Source organism: Balaenoptera ricei, chromosome 6, assembly GCF_028023285.1.
Source record: "Balaenoptera ricei isolate mBalRic1 chromosome 6, mBalRic1.hap2, whole genome shotgun sequence".
Classification (NCBI taxonomy): Eukaryota; Metazoa; Chordata; class Mammalia; order Artiodactyla; family Balaenopteridae; genus Balaenoptera; species Balaenoptera ricei.
Window position 1 is genome coordinate 88,125,706 of NC_082644.1, and position 24,453 is coordinate 88,150,158.

The following is a 24,453-nucleotide window of genomic DNA, read 5'->3' on the forward strand; positions in this document are numbered from 1 at the left end:
TCTGTGCCAAGTGCAGTGCCTCCAAGTTCTCACTTAATTCTCACAACACCTCTATAAGGGGGTGCTGCTGGCATCACCACTTTAAAGACAGTCACACAGCAAGCCAGGGATGGAGGCAGCCTGGCTCCGAAGCCCATGCTCTTAAACATGCAGCTGTCTATAACGCCTTTCCAACACCAGTTGGTGCTCCTTCCGCTCCACCAGATCCAAAGTAACAGGAACATGTTCAGGTCAGCAGGAAATGCAAGCACTGAAAGAACCGACTTGGTCAGCTAACTTGGTCCTAGCTTCACCGTGCTGAGTGACGCCAGGCAGGTTACTTCCTCCCTCTGGTCATCAGTTTGCTCATTAGTCAAGGTAACTCAGGTCATCTTGGGCTTTATCTGATCAGGACCACACATAGGTACCTATAGGAATCGTTAGGCAGTCTGGGAGGAAAGCAAAGGATGGTATCAGGAGGAAGAGAGCTGCCCATCAAAGAGGTATTTAAGCACACTCTAGATCTTTAGAGGGGTGGCCAATGCATGCTGCTGGTCCCAGGCTGGCTGGCTCTAAGCAAGTGATTACAAACTGGCATTGGGTGCAGGGTGCCAGTCTTCCAGGGCAGAGCCAGGGCCCCCTTCCAGGCATGACCCTTCTCTCCATCTGTACCTAACAGCCCCCCTTGCCATGTGACAGGTTTGCAGTCAAACTGGTCAAACCCCACCCGTATCCATCTGGCGGAGGTGGCAGCCCTGGGGCTGGTCGCGGGGTCACTGCCTCATGCTGAGGGGTGCTGCTGGCGTTGTGCCGTGTGCCCAGCACAGCTGTCCGGCCGGAAGCGACTTGCTGAGATCTGGCAAGCTCTCTGCCCCAGGCTTCCTTGCTTTGGAACTGCTTCAAGAGAGGAACTAATCTCCTTGAGGACTTGTAGACAACCTCAGCCTTCTGGATGGTGATGACGAGGCTGCTGGCCTGGGACCAGCCTGGCCCTCCGCTCACTGGCTGTGTGACCCTGGTCAGCTGCCTGATCCACTGGGGCTAAGATTCCTTCCAGGTGAGGCGGGAGGGGGTGAAGCACATGGTCTCGGAGGCCCTTCTGGCTCCAGAGACCTCAGTCTGATTCTACAAAGAGTGGATGTTCACACAGGCTTCTTGTTCCAGTGCTGTAGCTCCAGCACACGAAGGAAGAGGGGACATACACAAGAGCACCCATCCTACAGTGTGCAGGGTCCCTGACTTTGGCATCCTAACCACCTTCCAGCAAACTCCTCCAAAATTCAACCCCAATATGCAATGAGAACCCTCTGCGAGGAGAAGCTCTATACCAACACAAAGTTGTGTTTTCCTGCCTGTGATTAATTTTGTGGGTCAACTTGAATGGGCCACAGGGTTGCCCAGATACTTGGTCAAACGTTATTCTGGATATTTCTGTGACGGTGTTTCTGAATGAGATTAACATTTAAATCCACAGACTGAGTAAAGCAGATTGCTCTCCCTAAAGTGGTGGGTCTTGTCCAATCAGTTGAAGGCCCAAATAGAACAAAAAGGTTGACCCTCCTCCAATAAAGAGAATTCTTCCTGCCTGACAGCATTTGTACTGGGACATCAACTTTTTTTCTGCCTTCAGACTCAAACTGAAACACTGGCTCTGTCTGGGTCTTGAGCCTCTTGGCTTTTGAACTAGAATTACACCATCAGATCTCCTCGTTCTCAGGCCTTCAAATTTGCACTGGAACTACACCATTGGCTCTCCTGGGTCTTTCTGACTCATCTTGGGACTTGCCAGCCTCCATAATCACACGAGCCAGTTTCTTATAATTAATGTCTCTTATTGGTTCTGTTTCTCTGGAGAACCCTAACTTACGCTTCTATGAAGAATCCTTCCTCACATGCTTACCATGCATGGTCTTAGGATGGGCTGCTTGTCTGCTTCCCTTCTCAAACAGTTCCTGAAAAGACTGTGTATCAACACAGGAAGCCAGGTCTATAAGAAAACCTCTTTATCACAATGCAGAGGGGACCTGCCACTTTTCCTGACCCTGAAGAACTAGGGATGCAGCCAAGCCTCAGCTCTCTTAGAGGAACCTGCAATTCCACCCTCAGGAGACCTCATGGTAGCAAAGCCACTGCAAGAGTGGGGATCTCAGTGGGGATCCCTACTTGGCCCAGGAGTGACCACCTGCCAAGAGCCAATCCAAACTTAACAAAAAAGACCAACAGCAAGACTCCCTCATTCCAGATAGAACTTTCTGGCCCACAAAAAGTCTGTGTGATTTGGTTTTTATAACCATCTGGTTATAGACAGATCCTAATGGTCAGAGCCAGCAACCCCATTTAATAGGGCAAACAGGAAACCCAGAATCAAAGGGACTTGCCAAAGTCAGAGTGAGAAATCCACACGATTCCTACTCTACCGGTCTTTCCGACTGTACTATTACATCTTGTATTTCTTGGTGTCGCCGCACAAAAAACCCAATGGAGTGTTTTTGTTTTGTCTGAAAGAAGGGTGGGGAAAGGGAAGGTGTGTGTGAGGTGCTATACACAAGAATTAGGAACCCGAAAGCTACCACTGTTCAGAACTGCTTTCAAGCGGCTCTTTCCTGTCAACAGCTATCACAGATTACACCATCCATACGACCATCTCAAGAATTTTTGGAAGGAAACATCTGGATAATGAATGTTTTTATGCTGGGAAACACAAGAACAGCCCCTCTTGGGGCCCTAAAAAGGTGTCCTGAAGAGACTCCATACTGTGTGAAAGGTGCCATCAATGCCTGGAACATGAGAGCAGAGGCGCCATGAGATGCTGAGTGGAGATGGCCTTCTCACCACTGGTGGCCTTTTCCAACCAGCTACCCTCTAGGAGCCCCAGAACCCCAAGTCCCAGTTTCCGTTTGGGTTGGGACCCCATGTATCGAACCCCCAGTGTGTTAGAGGTGGTACAGTGGCTCAAAGATGAATCTGACACTGTCACTAATGCTTCCCTTCAAGAAACTAGGATGGTGCTTACCACCCCTGCACGCCCTCAATGTTAGTGGTGAGGGTCCCTCAGCCCAGGGACCCTGAGACTCTACCACGGTTCTAACCACCTACACAATCACCTCCCACCCCCACTCCAGCTTCTGAGGGCCGAGTTCAAGTCCAATCCATCTTGACACATCCCCTGCAAGTCCTAATGTAAGCAGTCTTTTGCAAATTCAGAATTTAGCACAGGAAAAAATATTTTTAAAACATTTGTCTACCTTAGGAAGGGAGCCAAACTCACCGACTGGTGGAGGGAGTATAAACTGGAAATGGCCTTTTCAGGGATCAAATTGGTGAATCTAACAAAAATTAAATACCCTAAGGCCTGAAGTTCCACTTCTGGAATTCAATTCTACAGAAATACCCAGACCCACAAGCAGAAATAAATATACACAGATGTTTGCTGCAGAATGTAAGAACGAAAAACTTGAAACAAGTTAAAAGTCTATGAATAGGGGAATGACTGAATACACTGTGTTACAGTCATATTATAGAACCACTCAAAAGGACTAATGACCTTGGACAAGATCTGTGATGCAGAACGATGTATAGTAGGATAGCATTTATGTAGGGAAAAAAATGCTGGTAGTATGTAGAGATGTGTATTTTTGTAAGCTAATGGGAAAAGGGCTAAAGGAATATAAAACAAATTGTTAATGACGATTCTTGTTTCTGGAAGAGAGAGTTCATCTTTTAATTTCCTATATGCCTGTATGTTTTCTTACCCAGAGCACATGGTTTTTTAATGGAATAATTAAAAAAATATTTTTAAAGGAAGTTTCACGTGCAGACGTGGCACATGAAACTATCCTCTTTATTATTATTGTTCGTGACAGCACTTGTTGAGGGTCTACTTTGAACCAGGCACGGTGCCAACAGCTTTATATTAACTGCAGGACAGATGGGGAAACTGAGGCTGCAACAGGAAGAGTAGGTAAGTGAGGTCGTGGGGCAGAGCTGGGATGGGCCACATCTACTTTCATCAGAGCCCGTGCACACTGTCCTTCTTGCTCCCTGCTGCTTTCGGGAAGCACCATGGCTGTGGAATTCCCTCATCTTCTACTTAACATTCCTGTGGAACAGGCTTCCGATCAACAGCTTCTGCTTTTGTGACTGTTTTTAAACAATTACCGTTTCATGTCATGTTTACACATTTGAAGTTTAGGAAATAGAGTTTGGAGGAGACCATGTTTTGGTTTTTAACTCTAAGATGTACATATTAATTATAACACAGCCCCCAAACATGCCCCTGGTCATCCGTGGAGGCACTCCATGCTTAGAGACACGTTAAAGAACTGTAGTTACAAGTCTCGGCACCACAAACAACTAAAGCTTTCCCAAAACACAGCTACGAGGACAGGCCTGATCCCTGAAAGCATTTGGGACCCATGGTTTCACTGCAAAGGACCCCACCCTCCCAGGGGCTTGTTATCCTTTCCTCTAAGTGACAAGTCAAGGTAATTCCCATCAACCAACACTGATCAGCAAGCTATGAACCAAAATCAACTTGAGATGTGTGATGGCAAACAGGCTGCCCTTTTTGGGGGGTGGGTGCTCAGGGAAGCAGGTCTAGACCTTCAGGCCCAGTCGCAAAAGAGGCTGCCTCCTGAAAGGTGACTCCTTGCCGAGGGCATCAGAAGGGATTACAAGCAGCTTGACAAGTTCTTATCCATAGGAGTGACACAGGATTCCGGCTCCAACACAAGAAAGGTGCTTTGGGAAATGGAGTGAGATCCTGACCCTGGAAATCCATACGGCAAACGGGTGAGGGAGGAGGTCTGGACGTGGCAACCTGCTTCACTAGTTCGTTCTTTCACTTGCTCTTCCCTACTGAGCCCCCGTGTTGCTGGTTTATGGGGAAATGCTGATCAGTCAAGCCTGGTCCTTGCCCTAGAGAAGCTCGCAGCCTAAAATACAGTCTTCTCTGGGGCTACGTGATTATGTGTGTCATCTGCTTAAGTACCACCAGGCTAAAAGGATCACACTCTAGTGGAGAGGCAATAGGGAGCCATCGAAGGCTTCTGAGGAGGCCAAGGGGTGGGCAGGGCTCCGGGTCTGCCCCACCTCACCTATCCTGTGCTGGGGGCTGGGCTAGTCAGGTCCCTGGGGGCCTGTTTCCTCAAGTTTTAGACTGCATTCTCACTGCTGCCTTGCCACCGCATGCAGGGTGGCATAAATGAACTAAATGATGACAACATATTATATCAACCGTGGGTCCTATTTCAAGTGTTATCTGTGGGGTGCCCGTGAGCCAGAATCAAATGCTATGGGTGCCAGAGATGGAAATAGGGTCTGGGGAGCACCAGAGTATGTGTGTGTGTGCTTGCATGTACAAACATACATGCATACACGTGTATGAACATACACATGCATGTACATACACATACACAGTCACATGCTCACACGCTAGGCCCTCTAGCAGTCTAGCCCCTCAGAGTCCCTCACGCTACCCTGGTCAGTAGGTTTTCTCTGCAGAGGTGGGATGGGGGTGGAGTGCAGGGGTCAAAAGCATTTCTTATCAGGGGCACACAGGGTGAGTGATCGGTGAAGAGACTTTAATAAAATGACAAGTAGCAGCCCATGTGACAAGAGATACTCAAGGCCTGCTGAAGCCTCTTCCTCTTCCCTGGAACAAAATGAGACTTAGCACTTGCCTTTGGATTAAGTCTTAGGAGGCAGTGAATGAGAACTGGGACGGGGGAGGGCGGGCAGAGAGGGAAAGAAAGCCTATTTGAGCGTGTATTAAATTCGAAGAAAAAAGAAATCACAGGAAGAAAAATGAACCAAGCTAAAAATAAGGCAGCTCCAACATTATTGGTAGACAGAAAATATAACCCCTGCTAGGCAGGGAAGCCAAACTGGTATGAAAGAGAAAATATAAAGTTCCCACCTAAAAATAACTGGAGGACTAACATGGACTCACCATTGAGAAATAACGGAATTTCTGAAATGAGCCTGAGACTGCAGTCTCACTTGGTAGGGAGGGGTTGCCGCAGTCTGGAATTTAAAGTTGTCTTCCAACTATGAAGCTGGCAATAGAGGACAGAGATCAACTCAAGAGCATTCCTATCTGTTGGTTCAAAGACCTGCAGAAAATTCAGACAAGCCAAGACCTGGAGGGCAATGGGCAGAGCTCGGGCTGTGGGTCAGGAGCCTGGCTGAGCTCACGGCCAGCAGACCCTGGGCTCCTTGCAGCTTCCACGTCTGTAAAGTGACTAAACGTTAGGCTGACCATTGATCTCAGTTGTTCATTTATTTACTATATCACCCCTTTTCATACTGTTCCTTCCTTTCCACATTTTACATTTATATATGGTTGTAGCAACCCAGTAGCATAGAAAGTGTCCATGGGATCTGGATTTGACTCTCAGATCCAAGCCACTTCCGAGCTGGGTGCCCTGGAGAGTCTTCCAACCTCTCTGGGTCTCCAACTCCTCAATGGCCAAATGACGCCACTTGATCCAATAAGTAACAAGGGAAGAGTGCTGTGCATGAAAACAGTGTTGTCTTCTGTCCCTCCCCGCACTCCAGCATGTTTCAAACCTTGACTGTCTTGGAATAAGTGCAAATATAATTCAAATGATTAGCCTCTCACTTCCCCCAGTAATGTAGTGCTTTAATCCCAGGTACCAAACATGTTGGCAGCTCTAATAGACTGACTGGTGTGCACATTTTGGAACCAGACTCATTAGTCTTAGGTTCAAGACCTGGCTCTGCCATTTACCAGCTCACACCCTTTGGGGGTCAACTTGCCCCAGTAGAGCCTCAGCATCCTCTGCTGTGGAGTGGGGAGAATACTAATATCAACTTCATGAGGCTGTTATAAAATAAAACCAGACAAAGGATATAAAAACAGCCTTGTAAACTATAAAACCCTGTGCAGACGTTACAGATTAGAGCAGCATACACATACATGTGCACAGATAGACACACAGCCTTATTTCTAGCTGACATCTGGTATAAATGACTCTCCATTCCATCAGTTTATGTTCACAAGGAGAAGACGTCCCATTTCATTTTTCTTTTGTGATTTCAGTCATGTACTAGGTCTTTCACTGATGCTGAACAAACAGAATCAACTTCTACCTCACTATCAATATTTTCTATATTTATCCCCCAAAGGAAGAACCCTACAATGTGTGACAAGGTTCGGAAAAGACATGATCTGATTCCAGGGTTTAGAAACATGACATTTTTTTTGCATGGTACCTACCACCCAACAATTTGGAAACACTCTGGGGAAAGGAGTGCTTTTATGTTATATAGAAAGCCCCCAGTAACTGGAACCAAAATTTTCTTCCTGAGCATTTCATTAAGTATATCATCTGCTCACGTTTGGCACTTTTCCACTAGCTGGGAACCTACAAAAACTGATGTGGTATGACAGCTGAGTTGGTGCTGCCAGACAAGCTTCCTTGCTGGCTTGGAAACAGGGGTGGGGGCAGTGAGAGGGGAAGGAGTCGGGGGGTGGGGTGGTGGCAGCTGTCACGTTACAGCTGCCGCCACGCAGACACACACGCACTTCAGATTTCACTCACGTCTCCCTGGAAGGAGGCACCGGCCACTGGCCAAATGACCGCCAGGGCTCCACGCTCCATCCTGGTGAGACAAAGAGGCCATTCCTCGCCAGGGACGTCCGTCCCCCGGAGGCATTTCTCAACCTGTCTTCAGGGCAAGCTCTCCTCTGGTGTTTAAACCTGTTGGCCTCTGGGCCTGGTACGCCCACCACTGACTCCGAGAAGGCTCTGCTGTTCTGAGTCTTCCTGCCAACTCAGTGGGCTGACCACCGTGTCGTTCAGCAGCCGCTGGCCACTGGTTGCCAGTCTGTAAAAATGCTCCCCCGCAGGCACTGGTCACGGTGTGTTCCAAGCCTGAGGGAGAACAGGGCCTCAGGGGTCCTGCTGAGGAGCCTTCTGTCACCCAAGTCCCATGAAAACCTCATTCATCCTCACTCGGAGAAAGCCTCCCTCCTCCTGACCTGCTTCCCTCACTGACGATGCTGAGGACATTAATAGTGGGAGTGACATTGTAGGGGGCAGAGAAGGGGGAACAGAGAGAAAAGGGGTGCTCAAAATTTTCTCATCTGCTCTGTAGAGAAGGTCACTGCTGTAGGACCCTTGACTGCACTCCCTCACATTTGCCAGAAGGGACGGCTCAAGAGCAATTACTCTAAGAGCCAAATCATCTTAGGCAGATGTCTTTCAACATCCAATTGGCTCACGTCCAACAATTCTATACAATAGGTCAAATCATTCTGTTTCCTGGGGGTTTAATTTGCAACTAATTCCTCCTACAGGGTTCATCAGGAAGCTCCTGCTGTTTAAAATGAGATGTGCTGGGGTGCTTTATGGACATTTTTCTATGTGGTGGACAACCTGAAATGGCTGTTTTGAAAAATCCCTGAGCTGGAGTGACTGCAGCCATTCTGTGCACCCGCAGCCAGCCATGGTCTGTAGGTGGGAGCAGACACAGAATGGGCCACCTGTCCGCAGGCTTGATTGTGTGTCTCAGTTTTCAGGAGGATCTGAAGCCCACCTCTGTCCTCATGCCCCAGAAGAGCTCCCCAGGTTCTCACCCGCATGACAGCCTTCGAGCTCAGCTGGGGCTCCCAGGGGAAGCCTGCTCAGGAGGGAGAAGCAGCACGTCAGAAGAACAGCCTTGCAGCCTAGCCAACCCTGGATGGAGGGTCCCTAACCCAAGCCCATGGCCTGGGTGTGTGCAGGAGCTGTGATTACATGCATAGGTACCCAGATGGCAGAAGCCTGCTTTAAGGACTTAAATAGTGCAGCAGTTCTTTAAAAATATTTGGTAGGTCAGCTAACACTTAGGCGAGAGTCTAAAACGCTCATTTCTACAACACTAGGCTGGCTCCCCGTCCCCTGAATGCTGGATATATTCAGAATCACAAAGTCAGCAGGTTCACTCTGTGCCAGGCCCTGGGCCAAGGTCACTGCCTGCTCCCCATATCACGCTCCCCACCAGCAATGACCTCTCCTTTCAGCTTCCCAAGCCCTTCCAGACCAGGCTTAGAGCTCACCTCCTTCAAGTGCTACCCCTGACCGCCCTCGGGAGGCATTTTGCCCCTCTGCTGCCCACTCTAGCACTGATGATCTATCCTATTCATATGTTAGTTAAGCACTCAAGGCCTCAAGACATTTTTTTCCAGTACTGGCTTTAACTTCCACTTGACTCTGGATCCCCAACTTCTTATCCTAGACTAATTTTCCAACTCGACCTCGGTTTTAGAGTAGAGGCTCAATGGGATCAATCTGTGCACCCCAAATGGCCCAGTGCCCCCCTGGTACCAGCAGGGGGGTCTCAGCGAGCTTGATTTGATTCAGGGGAAAGGTAAGCTGATGGGTGGGAAGTGGGTGAGGGGCGGGTTACAGTTCACTAGCTCTCAGCGGTCCCTAGGGTAAAGCCCCAACCCTTCCAGGGTCTCGGAAAACCCTCTGTCAACTGGCCATCAAACACCCCGCAGTCGCACATCTCCTCACGTGCCCTCCACAAGCCTTGAAACTGCAGTCACACCGGCCACTTGGGGCTGCTCTCTTCACTCTGGGCATGGCACTGGCCGTCTCTCCCTCTCCCCAACACAGCACCCACTTCTGAGCTTCCTCAGGACCCAGCTAAGCACCCGTGAAACCACTAGTGGGTCCCCTCCTCCCAGCTTGCTCGTCTGTCAAGACTTGGGTCAAGCTTCAGCTCTTGGGAAGCCTTTCCTGCCTCCTTTTCCCTTGGAACCCAAGTGGTTGTGCCATCTTGGTGTGGACTGCCACCCCACAAAGTGAAGTCCAAGACACTTTGGTGCCTCACCTGGATCCATGGCTGCCTCCCAGGGTCTCACTTATGTCAGTGTCATGGCACGGGGCTGCAAAATGACCGGTGAATGGACAAAATGCTCCTAAAGTCTTGCCAGCCTGCCCCCACCCCAGCCATCTCTTTGTGGCTGACCTGACACCACCCTCCTCTCGCCTCCCTAAGGCCCACCGCCCCTCGGCCCCTGCCTGCCTGGAGTCCTGTGCCCTCCACACAGGAAAGAGAGAGGGACACTGAGGCTCTGCTCCTCTGGCCCAAGGCTGATGGTCAGGGTGTCTGGGGCGGACAGGAGCTTCTCACTGTGTGACAAGGGCAAGTGGAAGAATGGACAACAGGGCTGTGGGGACCTGAGGTCAGGCAGGACCCCACTGAAGGACAGAGGGCCCTGAAATGGGGGTGGGGACAACAGGAGCCATGTTTCCTCCTGGCTCCTGGTACCCACGGAGTATAACAAAGCCGATAGAGCTGGGAGGCAGGCAAGCCGTGTGACGGGCACTTGCTGCATCTTGCTGGGGCAGAGCTTCTTTCCCTTGTAAAGTGACACCCCGCTTACCTCCCTGTTCCTGTTGCTCTGAGATCTCAGAGATACGATTCCAGGGCACCAGTGACCAGCAGCCGGCAGCTCACTGGCAGGGGGGAATCACTAGGGCCAGGATCAGACCAGACTGTTACCCCGCGGCCTGGACTCCCCGACCACAAACGGCTCCATAAACTGTAAACTTCCCCGAACCACAGACACTCCAGAGACCCGCGACATCTTCCACCAGGGTGAGGCCAACTGTCTCTGCATCGCCTGTTTTCACATTCAGGAGAGCATATGCTCTGACAGCCTCAAAATCATTATTTGTGTGTGAGTGCTCATTTTTCAGGGACAAACAGGAGATCCAACATCCCAACTGATTATTATGTTTGCAGCCATTAAACCAACTTCAAAGGCAAGGCTCAGACGCATGTGGAGGAAAGGCCTGTTTTCATCCCGTTTCAACAAGCTCTCCCCAAGTGCCGGCCACCATGCTAGACTCTGGGGAATGACTCAGGCCCTGTCCAGGCTGCTGGAGGAGAGAGAGGCTCACTCAGAACTCAGAAGCAGGAACAGGAAAAGAGGAATGAGAAGCATTATGTGAGTCCTGTGGGAGCAAGGAGCTTGGGGAAGGCTCCTGGGAGAAGGAGGTTATGGTGAGAACTGACACAGGAGAGCAGGGAGGTGTTGCAGGTGTTGCCTGGAGCCCGGGGTCCCTGAGTGGGGTGCAGAGGGAAGCGTGGCTTGAGGAAGGCCTGGAAAGTCTGCACCTGGGTCTGTGGGGCTTAGTGAAGGTCTATGGGCAGGGGAGTAACACTGTCAGGCCGTGTCTGGGGAAATCATCTGGTGACAGCAAGAAGGAAGGATCTGGGAGGGGTGAGAGGGGAGGGTGGCTCGTGGCCCCTCACTTGGTCCTCGACACTTCCCTCCCCTCCCCTCTCTGAGAGCTCCCCTCTTCAGAGGGGAATGACATGTGCTGCAGGGACACAGGGTACCCAGGGGCTCAAATGCTGCTCCTCTTTACTGGGATGACGCACATGCAAAATGACAGCCCTTTAAAATATATATTAAAAAAAAATTTTTTTTTAAGTGGGCACGGTGAAATTTTCTCCATTTGGAAGCAGGCTTCTCTGGAAAGACATCCCCCAGGGTCTCTAGTGTGGCTTCGGCTCCCAAACAGGTTTCCAGGGTGTTGAGTGGAAGCTGCCGACACCGAGTGAGACAGGGCGTGCGAAGGTCTGATCCTGACTGGTGACAAGCAAACAAAGGCTGCAGCCCAGCAGGCAGTGCCCGGGAGGGCTTCTGTGTGTGTGGGGGGATCATGTCCATAGGCCCAGTGGGATCTGTGAGCTTCTAGTGTGTCTTGTTGCTGCTACTGCCACCACCAGAGGAGATCAGCACTTAAGTCACCTCAGGATCAGGTCGAAGCTTTGACTTTAGAGATGGGGAAAATGAGGCCCCGAGGGGCAGCTCCTTGCCCACACTCAAACCAGAAGTCAGCAGTGCTGGGATGAGCTCCAGAGTCCTTCAGCTCACGATTCCTCCCCCAAACCATAACACACCCTCCACCCTGGCCTTGTTCTATCTGGCCACTCAAAGATTTACAAGATTCTCACTGTAAGATCACAGCTGTGAAGCTAACAAGATGAGCTTGCAAGCCTGGGTCCCCGACACTGCCCACTCCCAGAGCAGGGGTTTCTGCTCCTCTCTGCAGCCCCCGGTGCTCAGGATTTGCAGAGAGGGATGTCAAGGAGACACCAGAATGGATGTCCACGCCCCTGCAGTGGAGGTAGAAAGAGAGTGAGGCAAGAAGTCAGGGAGTGCGATGTTGTTGGCAGACCAGACCAGAGTGCCAGGAATTGAAGGAGACCCCTGGCTAAAGCAGGGCCTCTCAAACCATGGGACCATCTGTCCCAGAGTCATGGAGCCAGCTATTAAAATGCAGATTTCTGGGCCCCAGTGAGAGCTTATAAGGAGTGGGGCCTAGGAATCTGCATTTGCAACACGGCACACCCACCTCCCCTCGCTTCCCCATGTGACTATGACACAAACTGACGTTGGAAGGCCCTGAGCTCACATCTTCAGGGCAGCTTGCCCCTCACCCTGACCCAGGGTGGTGGGCAGGGTGCTGGACTGACATTCCTCATGTTTTACAGACGGGCTGGGGTGAGGGGCCTCTTGGCTGCCTGGAGAACAGGGCCAGGGGCAGAGAGTTGGGCGGGTGTTCCACGGAGCCTCCATGTCTCTTGCACTGCGTGCTCCTGCCCTGGTGGACCTGCTCTGAGGCCAGGGAGGATTCCGTCTGCAACACGGGGCTAATCTGTCCACCTGGGGACTCTAGCATGATTTGCCCTCCAAAGTCTCTGGGGGCTGCCCTCATCAGAGCCCTATAATGTGCAAGGTACCCTGGGCCAGAATGGCTTTACCTGCAACACGAGCGCCCCAGAGCATCAGGGGTTGAGGGAGCTCCCAAAATGAACCACAGAAACTGCCCTGTGTGTGTGGAAGCCTGGCTTATGGTCAGGTACTGGGCTCCAGTCCTGGTTTCTTGTGTGATTTCAGGAAAGTGCCTTAACCTCTCTGAGCCTTCATCTCCCCAGCTACATAATGGGGATAACACCATGTGCCCTGTCTACCTCCCCAGGGTGGTGTGAGAATCGAGGAGCATGGATGTGTTCAGGACATCAACACAAACACAACGGCTATTGTTACGTGGTTTTCTACTATTCTTCTTTTTTTAAGCATCAGGAAAAAGATGTGTTCTTTTCTTCTAGTGTTAAAGATCAAGGCAATGCAGAGGTAAGCGGGCATTCTTTTTCAGCAGCCGGCAATAAAGCACTTGTATGGCTTCCACCTGGCTGGCTCCTTTCTCTGGGAAAAGAAGCCAGGGGTCCTTGGTAGGCGACTCTGAATGGGCCTTTCATAATTTTGAAATCTCAAGTGCATGTGTGCTGTTTATGTCAGTACTTATAAAGGGAGATGGAACCACCCTTGTCAGGAGAGGAGATAATCGGCCAGCACGTCTCCCTGGCAGAGGCACTGTCGTGTAATTAAAGATGATAATTATAGCTCCGCGTCTAGCGTCAAACCCAGGGCTTTTTCCAGACACGACAGTGCCTCCCCTCACCCTGTGTGCGAAAACACACGGGCTCTCTGTGGATGGGGAGGCCCTGGGCAGCCCTGTCCTTTAGCTTTGGGTGGCTCCTGTAGACCCAGCCCTTTGGATGGTTTGACCTGGAAGCCTCATCCAGGAGAGCTGGGTCCTCTGCAGTCCCGCCTCACTGCAGGATGAGACCAGGTGTGGCCAGGGGACACGGGGCTGACAGGCAGCCCCTGACCTGAGAGCGGGAAGGAGGGCCGGCTGGCTCCAGAGGGAACCCAGGTTGGTTCCCCTGGAGGCCACGCACTCGCCGGCACGCAGAGCTCTCTCCCCCAGCGTCCGTCAACGAGTCCGAATGCTGACGTGCGCACACAGCAGTTCACCCGCACTTCCCCGCTGAGGCCTCTGTAGATAAGAGGTGAGCTCTAAAGGGCAGAAGTGGCTGTGACTGTCTTTAACTCCCATGACCTGTCCCGTAGGATGTAGCTCAGAGCACAGGCTCCAGTCAATGAACAAAAGGGGCAGGGACAGGGCCTGATGTGATCCAGCAAGTGAACACTGGACCTGGCAACCCGAGACTTGAGCGCACGTGCCGGCCCTGCTGCTGGGTGACTCTGTGCGGGCTGCCTCTACTCCCTAGTTTGCAGTTTCTCTGTCTCAACAACGAGAATAACTGGGCTGCCTCCAGGGTCATTCTGAAGATGAAATGAGATAATGTCTAAAAAAGCACTTTATAATCAGTAAAAGGAAAAGTTAATGTAAACTTTTATGACAATCACTCCATCCTGGAAGAAAATGAGAGAAAGGCCAACTAATCTGACAATATTAATTAGAAATATTCCATAGACCCACAGATTTCTTGAAACAAAGATGTTTTCCTTGTAGACTCTTGAGTCCCAGAGAAGGAAGAGACATCACTGCCTGCAGACGGGGCCCCAGAGGCAGAGTGAAGGACTGACCTAGATGGGGCTCCAGCAGAGGAAGGCAGGGGTGGGGGTCGAGGAGTTTCATTCTCCCCCAGGACTGGACAGAGGCGACACCTCCCATGGGTGCCGGCCACTGCAAAGCCTGAGGGATGCATGAAGGAGGGAAGAGGGGTCATTTACGGTAAGGAACTCCCCAGAAACAAGGGGACACCGGCTTCACGAGGCCTTGGATCACTTACCAAACAACGGTGTGGGGACTGGACGGAGCCCTGGACTGGGACCTCACCTCTCCACCACTCAGTGGCAGCCCTACTCAACCCCGAAGGCCTTCTGTTTCTTCACTTGTAAAACGAGGGAGGACCAGATAGTCCCCAAGTCTAGCACGGCTCTAAAATCCTCACTCTATGAAGGATGATTTCCAGGGAGGGGAAAGGTTTTAACACCCGAGTTCAAGTTTTTCAAACAGCACCACACACAGTTCAGGTCAAAGGCAGCTAAAACCCGACGGCGGATTCCAGATGAAGCACTACTTCCTGCGGACTCCAGGACTGGGCACCAAATCCCTGGCAAGCTGTGAAGCCTGAGGGTTCCATGAAACCAAAGGCGATTCCTCGGTCTCAGCCCAGGAGATTCCGCCCTTCGCCTGCGAATGTTCAGGACTGAGGCAGGGCATGGGGCGGGGGCCCAAAGGGCCACCTGGAGCTTTTCATTAGCACTGGGATCCTTGGGATTTACAGTACATCTTGGTCCAGATGAAAATTAGTTTCAAGTCTAGGGGTCAAACAGGCTGAGTGTATTAATAACAAACAAACCCTACCTCCTAATTTCTGGGTGTAAATTATGAAAATAATGCAAACATTGCCTGATTTTCTCTGAGGCTCAATTCAACAAGGTTCCTTTGCATGAAAGCCTAGGCTGAGCTGGGGGTGGGGTGAGGAGGACTGGGCAGAGGTGGGCGAGCCAACAGCCTAGGTGACTGCCCTGGGTGGGTGCTTTTCACAATTCTGAGGCCTCCTCAGCAGAACACTGGGACCTCCTTGGGGTCTGTCGGGACAGTCCTGCAGCTCCTCCTTCCAGGCCTCCTTGGCGCATGGGGCTGGGCCTCGCCCCTCGCTGCCTCTGCTCCCACCACCCTTCCCAGCCCAGTCACCAGGTGGAGGGGTCTGTTCTAACCCACGCCCCCCCCAAGCCAAGTAGACCAGTCTGTGCCCTCTCCTGCAGCCCCCAGGTACTCACTTCTATGCCCACACCTCCTCATCCACTGATGCAGTTCCACGGCACGTGCCACCTCCCCCTGGAATGGCCTTCCAGGGGGCAGGCCCAGGTGTGCTCCAAACGCCCAGCCCAGCTGGGGCTCAACAGATGCTGGACAAAGCCCCCTCCTCCGCTTCCCCTGGAAGGGCGGGGCTGCCCCTCTATCTTACCTGCTCTGGCACCGCGCTCCCCATACTCCAACCATCCCACCCCCTTTCTCCCAAGAGCAGCAGGGCCCAGCATTAACTCTTTCCCGCGCAGACTCCAAGGAAGCAGCTCTGAGCTAGCAAATGGGAATAAGGCCCTAGAAGAGGCCAAGGAAGGCGGGGGTGGAGTGGGAGGAGGGGCGCTGTCGCCCACTGGCTGTTTGCAGTTCTGCTGAGCTGTGAAGTTGCTGCTGGAGCGACACCCGCCCCCCCTTCAGGTTTCTGCTTTTTGTCACTGAGGAGGGTGGGAGCTGGCCCCTATCGATCCATCCAGTCTGACCCTACAGCTGCCGTCCCTGTCTCCACCATCCTCAGCCCAGGGTCCTTCCCCTACCCCACTGACCACCTGACCTGCCCCTGCCTGGCCTTGGGAACACAGTTCCCAGGATGCCAGAAATCCCCTTCATGGCCCCTGGCGGTTGCTCCAGCTTCCTCACCAGTACAATGGAAACAACTCCAGGTACTGCCTCCCTGGGCCTTAGGGAGGCTGAGGAGGGAGTTCTGCAGGGCAGGGTTCCTGATTGGATGCTGACCAGTCAGTTCTGACTTCGAAAGAGGCTGGTTGGTGGGGATGGAAGGGCTTTGAGGGAAGGAGACCCTGAGCTGGCAGGCTGAGCTTGGGTTGGAAGGGAAGGAAGAGTGTGAGCGAAGGCACCGAATTGGAACCCAGGGAAGAAGAGATGGACAGGAGCCCACTCTCCCCCACCTGGCACTGTGCCAGGCCTGCTGGCTGGGAAGACCAGCTGGGTCAGGCCAGAGGTGTCCCAGCTTTGGCAGGTGGGATGCTGGTGCTGAGGAAAGGCATGAGGAAGGCTGGTCATGTGAGGGAGACGAGGGCTCAAACACTTGGGCACCCAGCTGGTGGGGGGGAGGGGCAGCTGGTGACACCAAGGGCCAAGGGAGGGTGACAGGGACAGCGCAGACTTGAAAGGACGCCCAATCTGGAGCGCTCTGCGGTTGGGGCTCAGGGACACGAGTGTACATGCCAGTGCCTGCATGGAGACCTGAGGCCTGGTGATGGGAGTGAACCTACAGAGGCACAGGCAGTAAGCTGAGCCCAGGATCAGCGAGAGGGACAGGGGGACCCACTGGCCAGGATGGAGGGGTGAGCCGACTGGGGACTCGTGACCCAGCTCGAGACCTGAAAGCCCTAATCTTGGGGGAAGAGTTTACCAATCATTTCACAACACTCCACCAAAACCAGCACATTCTGACCTGGGGACATTCTTTACCGGAAAGTTCTGGGCCAGTATCTCAAGCACCGGGTGCCGACAGCCTGAGGGCAAGAGTTCCAAGCCCTGTGGTCCCTGTCCTCCAGGGGGCCCCCAACCCAGCAGATAAATTACAAAGCAATGTGGTAAGCACTGTACCAGTGAGACTGCACAAAGAGCTACTGTGGAACCAGACCAGGGAGGACCCACAGTAAGGCTCGGGCCCCAGAAGGTGACCCCTTCTCCAGTGCATCACTTTTTTGGTTGCCAGGTACAATTAGAAGCCTGCATTCTAGAAGGGAGAGAAAAAAGGCATTTTGTTTATTTATGATGCTCACACTGCCAGTTTTGGAAAAGGACCAAAAAGGAGGCAGAGTGCCACATTAAAACACACAGACTAAGCCAGGTGAAAGAGTTGAAAGGCAGAACTACCCAGGAGGAGGAAGAGGAGGAGGACTGGACCTCAGGCACCTGTCACCCCTTAGACAGAAAGGCTGCATCAAAAAAACGCAAACCCGCTGTTACTCAGCATCCTTCTCTCGCGCGGCCAGGCACTGACCCTGCAGGGAGAGGGGGCCTGGAATTCGGCACGGTTCCAGTTAGCCTCCATGACTCAGCTTTCTCATCTGCAAAATGGAAATAATGACACCGCTTCCTCCCAGAGCCTTAGGGACATTCCCGGCATAATCTACAAAAGGGCCCTTTAAATACAACCCCCTTGTCATCGCTACAAACTTCCAGAAAGCCAAGCTGAGTCCTAGTTAGAGGGGGGTACTAATTAATTAGTCAAATAATAGGGTGTGGGGCAAATCACTAAATCTCCCTCTTCAGGCTTCTGGAGGGGCAGAAACTATGGCAGGCGGTCTGCTTGGGCAGCCCCTGCAAACCAGCTCCTCTCCCCCGGGGCCCTCCTCTGAACACGTGAATGCAACGGTGCCACATCTGAACCCACTCAATCCCCCGACAAGAACCTTCCTCCCCTTCTTGGATAGGACAGTCCCCATCGGGTAACTGACACTCATCCTCCCACTCACCAGGGTCCCAGCTCCTCCCTCCCTCTCACCAACTGTACCCCAAGGCTGGCAAGCTCTTCCGCCCTACCCACCTGCTCCCACCTGCAGCACCCCTCAGCCACGGCCCTGGCTCCGGCCTCAGTCCCCTGGCCCGGATGACTGTCGTAGCCACAGAACCACAGAACCAGTCTCGCTGCCTCTTGCTTCTCTCTGCTCTAGTCCATCCTACGCACCCAGGCGGCACAACGTCCTAAACAACTTCCTAACCTGCTCAGGATGGGTGGTGTCCCCCGCAGCCTCCACGCTCTGCCCACACAGGAGGCGCACTGGTGGGTGGGCAGAGGATGCCAGAAACTTTGCTGCCAATTGACCTGAGTCTTCTTTTGGACAGGCATTTCCATCAGTGTCTGTGCCTTCAGATCTTTTAATGTCTCTCTGGAATTCTAAAGGGCAAGAGGCAGGGATGGGGAGGTGAGCTCCTCTATTTCGCGTTCCCGTTCCTTCATTTCTACCTTTGGGAGGATGCCCGTTTCTCTCACAGCTGCCAGGAGAGAGAGAGGAGTTAGGGGCTGCCTTCCCGGGGTCTGGACCCTCACCCCTGTGAGGCTGGTGCCAGCGCACAGGATGGTGTTTGCTGCTCTGGGAAAATCCATGACGACCTCCAGAGTCTGTGCTCCTGCACTGAGGCCAAGAAGAGAGAGGAACATGGCAGGGAGCCACTGGGCCAAAGCTGTGCCCCTCAAACCCCGAAGACACCACTGAGACCATCCTACCTCCTGAAGGTGGTCAGGGCTCTGGGGACAAGCCTCCAATCTGCACTTGACTTTGAGAAAGTCCTTGAGCTGAAGTGACCAGAGGCTGCAGAGTGTCTGGGATACAGACCTCTCAGTACCAGAGTTCCCAGAAATGAGTTTACGGGAATCACAGTTACGTAACACTCCCCTTTGATCCTGTACCCACGGTGAAAGCTTCACAAGAACAGGGACTCTGCTTTGTTCACTGCTCAACCCCTAGAGCACAGAACGGTGCCAACACACAGTGGACTCTTGCAAACACCCATCCAATGAACACATGCTTCGCACTTTGCTCCCTGACTAAGGCCCTGTGACTTCAGACAACTGTGTCTTGGCAAATGGAAAAAGTTGCTTATAGCAAGTAGTTGTTTACTGTTTGCTTCCTTTTCGTTCATTTATTCTCCACATAGACTTGTATTCCTGGGCTCATTCATTCAACTGGTAAATATGTACTGGGCCCAGAGGAGACATAAGGGTGGGTAAAACCCAGTCCTCTCCTTCAACAAGCTCTCAGCCAGGGAGGGAACAGAGAGAGGAGGCACAACCAGAGACCTCAGGTAGCCCACCAGCATGGAGACAGAACTGATCTCCAAGACGGAGCAAGGCACCAAGGGTCTTCTGCCCGACTTCCACCCAACTGCCACCCAGAGAACAAGCCAGCTCCTTCTCTACCTTTCCACCCATTTAGCAACTGGTTAAACTCAGACTTTCCAGATCTGGCATTTTTCAGAGGAGGATGGGATGTCTCTGGGCTCCCGAGGGGGCCCCAGCACATCTGTCTACCAGCCCTGGGTCCCTGGAATTAATTAATAGCCTCATGCATTCAACAACTATTTACTGAGCCCCTACTTTGTGCCACATACTACTTTAGCTACTGAGGCTACAGCAGGAACAAAGCAGACATTTCTGCTCCTGTGAAACCCACATCTTAGTGGCAGACAGACTATAAACAGATAAAGTGTGAGTAAAATATATAGTATGCTAAATAGTGAGCAGAGTTAAGGAACAAAACCAAGCAGAGAAGGGGGGTGAGAAGTGTTGGGGATGGGTTGAAATGTAAGTTAAGTGGCCATGGAAGGCCTCGATGGGAAGGCAACTTTGGGTCAAGACGTCAAGTGTGGCTCTGCTCAATACCCCCTCTCTGCACAGCCCACACTGGTCTTCAGGACCCCTAGCACCCCTTCCTCTGTTCTCTTTCTAGTATCACTCTGCTTGGGCTGTTTTCTACTACAGACATCCATGTTTGTCTGGGTCCTTGTCAACCTACCCTATGCGCCAGGGGGCACCTGGAGGGCAGGGACTGAGGTCTGGCACACAGCAGGAATGCTGTCAATGACTGTCAGCTTTCCGTGGCCTGTCCCAGTCCTGTCGCAACTTTCCTGAAAAGCTGAACAAGCTCAGTGTCAAGGGTCAAAAGGGCAAGGGGCATGTGGGGTGAGAGAATAGGAATCAACTGCCAGTGTGGGCTCACTGGTCACCATGGGAACCTGGGCTTCCTGCTGTCTTCCTCTGCAGCTCCTCTTCCCCACTGGGCCTCCCTGGGCCTGGAGCTCAGCAGGTAAAGCACCACTGGGCGTGTGTGTGAGCTGTGCTGTTTCTCAAGAACAGGAAAGTCATCGGGTGACTAATACAAAATCTATTTACACTTGATTATCTCCTTCCTGTCCAGTAGGTAAGTCATTCTGGTAAATGATAGACCAGCCAGGGACCTATGCACAGTCCATGACCGAGCCTTCTATCTGTCAGGCAGGAGTGGGCAAGGGCAGGTTTCCAAACATTTCAAAACCAGACCAGGAGCCCTATGTTAGAAGTCAGGGGACCCGCTCTGTGGCTTGCTGCTGTGTGACTCTGGCCAGCTTGTACCCCTCTCTGGGCCTCAAGTGGAAAGAGGATGCAAGACAGAAAGACTGCTCTTCAAGAACAGCTCCAGCCTGACATCCCCCCGCCGGTGGAGAGCTGTTACCCCCAGGACAGGCTGAAGCCTGAGGCGACTCGGAGAGCAGGCAGGCCAGGGAGGAGCACAGGGCCTGCAGAGGGTGAGGGGAATGAAGGGTGTGGAGACTGTTCGGGTAGCAGGGCGGCAGAGCAGGCCAGGTGAGGAAGAGAGGCAAGTGCACAGACATTCTGGGAGTAGAGTCCCCGGGCACTGTGGAGCTGGAAGGGCCTGGGCTCAGGGCCCAGACAGAAGGGCCCTCTACTTTCCCACCACCAAAAGGACAGGAAAACAGTGCTGCCTCAAACTATTATATATAGAATGGATAAACAACAAGGTCCTACTGTATAGCGCAGGGAATTATATTTAATATCTTGTGATAAATCATAATGGAAAAGAATATTTAAAAAAGAATGTATATATATGTACAACTGAATCACTTTACTGTACAGCGGAAATTAACACATTATAAATCAACTATACTTCAATTAAAAAAAAAAACAACAATGCTGCCTTGAGCCAGGAGGGCAGAGATGACAGGGAACATGCGAGGAAGGCAGAAATCTCAGGTAGGGTGGCTGGAGGTGACCTCTCTGATGGCCAGTCAAGACTCAAGAGGGCCCCTTCTCTGAGAAGCATTTGCGGGTCTTTGGGGCTTTCATTCTGGGATTCAAGAATAGCAGCTCCAGGAAAGGCCTCTGGACGCTGGCTGTTCAGAGGGTGCAGACCTGCAGCTCCCAGCCCTGTCTGTCCTGAGAGCAGAGGGCAGCATGCACGCTCCTGGGATGGTGCCAGGGCCAGCTCTTCCTCACAACCTGGCAAAACCTGGGCTGGTGCCAAGTGGAAGTGAGTGTGGGTGGGGTGGGGGAAGGTGCAGTCCTGACCAGGACAGCTGGAGAAGCCCAATGTGACCACAGAAGCGGGGAACCTAAGTGCTTATAAAGATCCTCATGGAGCCCAGGAAAGAAGGCAGAATCTGATTTTTCAGATGAGGGAACTGAGGCCCAGAGAGGGCAAGCAACCTGCCTCAGGTCACACAGCAGACCAGGGCAGAGCCAGGGCTAGAATCCACATTTCCTGCCTCCTTCCTCCTGAAACAGGCCACCACTGGAATACAGAGACTTGAACGTGGTACGCAACCACCATTCTCTTGGAGGGAAAGCATGTTGCTGCTAGAATAGGCCATGCCAGAGGAAAAGAAGATACAAAAGGACGCCTCCACCCCCCAACCCCACCCCCCGCCTTAAAAATAGGTGACTGGCTTTACCTGGAGCATGCCTATAAGCACATGGAGCTTAAAAGGGCAGAAGGCAAGTCTTAAGCAAGGAAAACGGCCACGCCAGGGCAGTGGGGCTGTGTGTGAAATGGCTTTCTTTTAATTTCCTCTTATTGTGCTATAAAGTTGATTTAATAATAAAAACATGCTAAGGACTTTTTAATGCGTAATTGCTTGCATATTAAAAATTATATGAAAATGCTTTCAATTAATACTTATATGATTCATCCTGTGAGATGACACTTCGAACAATTTTATATAGGACAGGGAGGGGGCGGGGGGGTGAGAGTCACACCTAAAAATGAGGCCTAAGTAACTGTAAAATTCCCAGTTATTTCTGCAGACCCTCTGGGAGTCCAGGACGGATGTGAGAGTGCTTCAGCTGAAGGCAAGGGCTCCAGATGGCGCTGCTTTTCCTGGTTTTACTGCTTACTTAACCTTTCTGAGACTCAGTATTCTCATCTGTAAAATGGGGATGATAGTAGTACCTATACCTCACAGGCTCATTGGGAGGATTAAACGAGCTAATCGTGGAAAGTGTTTGGAGCAGTGCCTGGCAGAGAGGAAAGCCCTCTGAAAAAACAAACTACCACCGTCCTTGTCTCCACCACCACCTTGGGTACCTCTGAGAATTCCTGGGGCTGAAGGCCTGGGGAAGAAGGATCCCAGGTGAGAAATATTCTGCACCTTTAGGCTAACTAGGGTCTCATGATACAATCCGACTTTACAAGCTCTTGCCCCATGTGCTTTTCCTATCAGGATCCTATCAAAAGCCTCACCTCCTGGCACTCCTCTCCAGCAGAGAATTCCCACATCTCCATGCCTTTGCTCAAGCTCTTCCCTCTTCCTGGTTGCCAGGCCCAGCTCTCATCCCCACCACTCCCACCTCCCACCCCACTTGGATGGCCCAAACTAGAAGCTGTGGTCTCTCCTCTGAACTCCTGGAGATTCACCTGCTCACCTCTGTGCACCAACCAGCCACCCAGGTCCATGCCTGTCTCCCTGCTTCATGGATATTATTGCTAAAGGCAGGGGCGCTATTTGCCCAGGTTACGCGGTCCAGATTCCAACATAGCAGGGCTTAGCAAGGGCTCCAGGGTACCAAGGGTACCGCAGAGGGGCTGGGGACCACCTGCTCCGGTGTTCTGCCACCCACCTCCAAGTGGGCAGGGGCCCCTACAGGGACTGGCCAGAGAATTCAACAGCACAGAAAACCACGTGAAGGACCAAACAGGCCCTCTGCCCCCCAGTATCAATAATCTCAAGCACATGTACAAAGTTTGTTCCTCCACCCAAGACTCACATCAGTGTTGTGTGCCCTATTTTACAAAGCAGCCCCCAACAAGCTAAGCATCCTGACACACACAGTCACCCAAGTCAGCCTGACTCAGAGCCCAGCACCCTGGACTTCTCTGGCAGTCCAGTGGTTAAGACTCCGAGCTTCCAACGCAGGGGGTACAGGTTTGATCCCTGGTCGGGGAACTGAGATCCTATGTGCCGTGTGGCGCAGCCAAAAAAAAAAAAAAGACCCCAGCACCCTTCCCACCACATCAGCAGGTCTCTGTGCATCAGGGGCCCTCAAGCCCCAGGATCAAGTCTCAGGGAAAAAGGAAAGAATGGGCTGCTAAGCAGGGATTTGGAGAGAGGTGGCCTACCTATCGGCTCAATGGGAGGTTTGGCCTGGGGACACCAAATACATAGACAAGGGAGCAGAAAGGAAACCAATAAGTGGTGTGATCCTTCCTCTTCAATTCACATATGGAAAAGGCCAAAACCAGAATCTGACCTCAAGAGATGGGCCAAGAAAGACGAAAAGCGGAACCAGGACTGCACAGTTGGCATGAGTCAGGCTGGCACTGAGAAAGGAAGCTGCCAGCCCTAACCAGATCCTCTCCTATTCATGGTTGGTCTCAGGTGCTCCCTTCGTGGGGCTGGTCCTGGGTGTCTCATGATGGGGGAGGACACAGTGAATCATGACATCTCGGAGCTCAGGATTGACACAGACCTCAGGGGTAGCTTGAACCAAACACACATCTGAGACTTAACAACCTTCATATCATCTCCCAGTGCTGGTTGTCTTGCCTCTGCTTGGTTGCCTCTAGGGATGGGCAACTCACTGCCTCACAAGACAGCTTCACATTTAATCAGTGTGTTAAAAAAAAAAAAATCTCAAAAGGATCATGACTTTTTTGAGTCTCCGTTTTCCTACCTATAAAAAGGAAAGCTTGGACTGGGTCACTAGCTTTCCAACTGGGTCCCATAGAGCCCTAGGGTGTTAAGGAAATATCTCCAGAGCTGCTGCTGAGGTGAGAGGTGATGGGGCCAGAAAATGAGGCCCAGGCATACATGGGTTCTGAGGTTCCATGGAGAGCTGAGCCTCCCTTTTGGAGCCAGA

The 24,453-nt window shown here is 52.0% G+C and overlaps 1 protein-coding gene and 1 long non-coding RNA gene across 5 annotated transcripts in view; both read right to left on the minus strand.

Moving 5' to 3' along the window:
• SHB (SH2 domain containing adaptor protein B) overlaps positions 1-24,453 on the minus strand; it is a 133,304-nt gene that overhangs the window by 56,608 nt on the left and 52,243 nt on the right. The gene's annotated exons all lie outside the window — the stretch shown is intronic.
• Positions 17,603-18,891, minus strand: LOC132367195 (uncharacterized). The gene is made up of 3 exons (XR_009503719.1): positions 18,829-18,891; positions 18,323-18,498; positions 17,603-17,668 (listed from the first exon to the last, which is right to left on the minus strand). It is a non-coding gene; the product is annotated as an uncharacterized LOC132367195 (long non-coding RNA).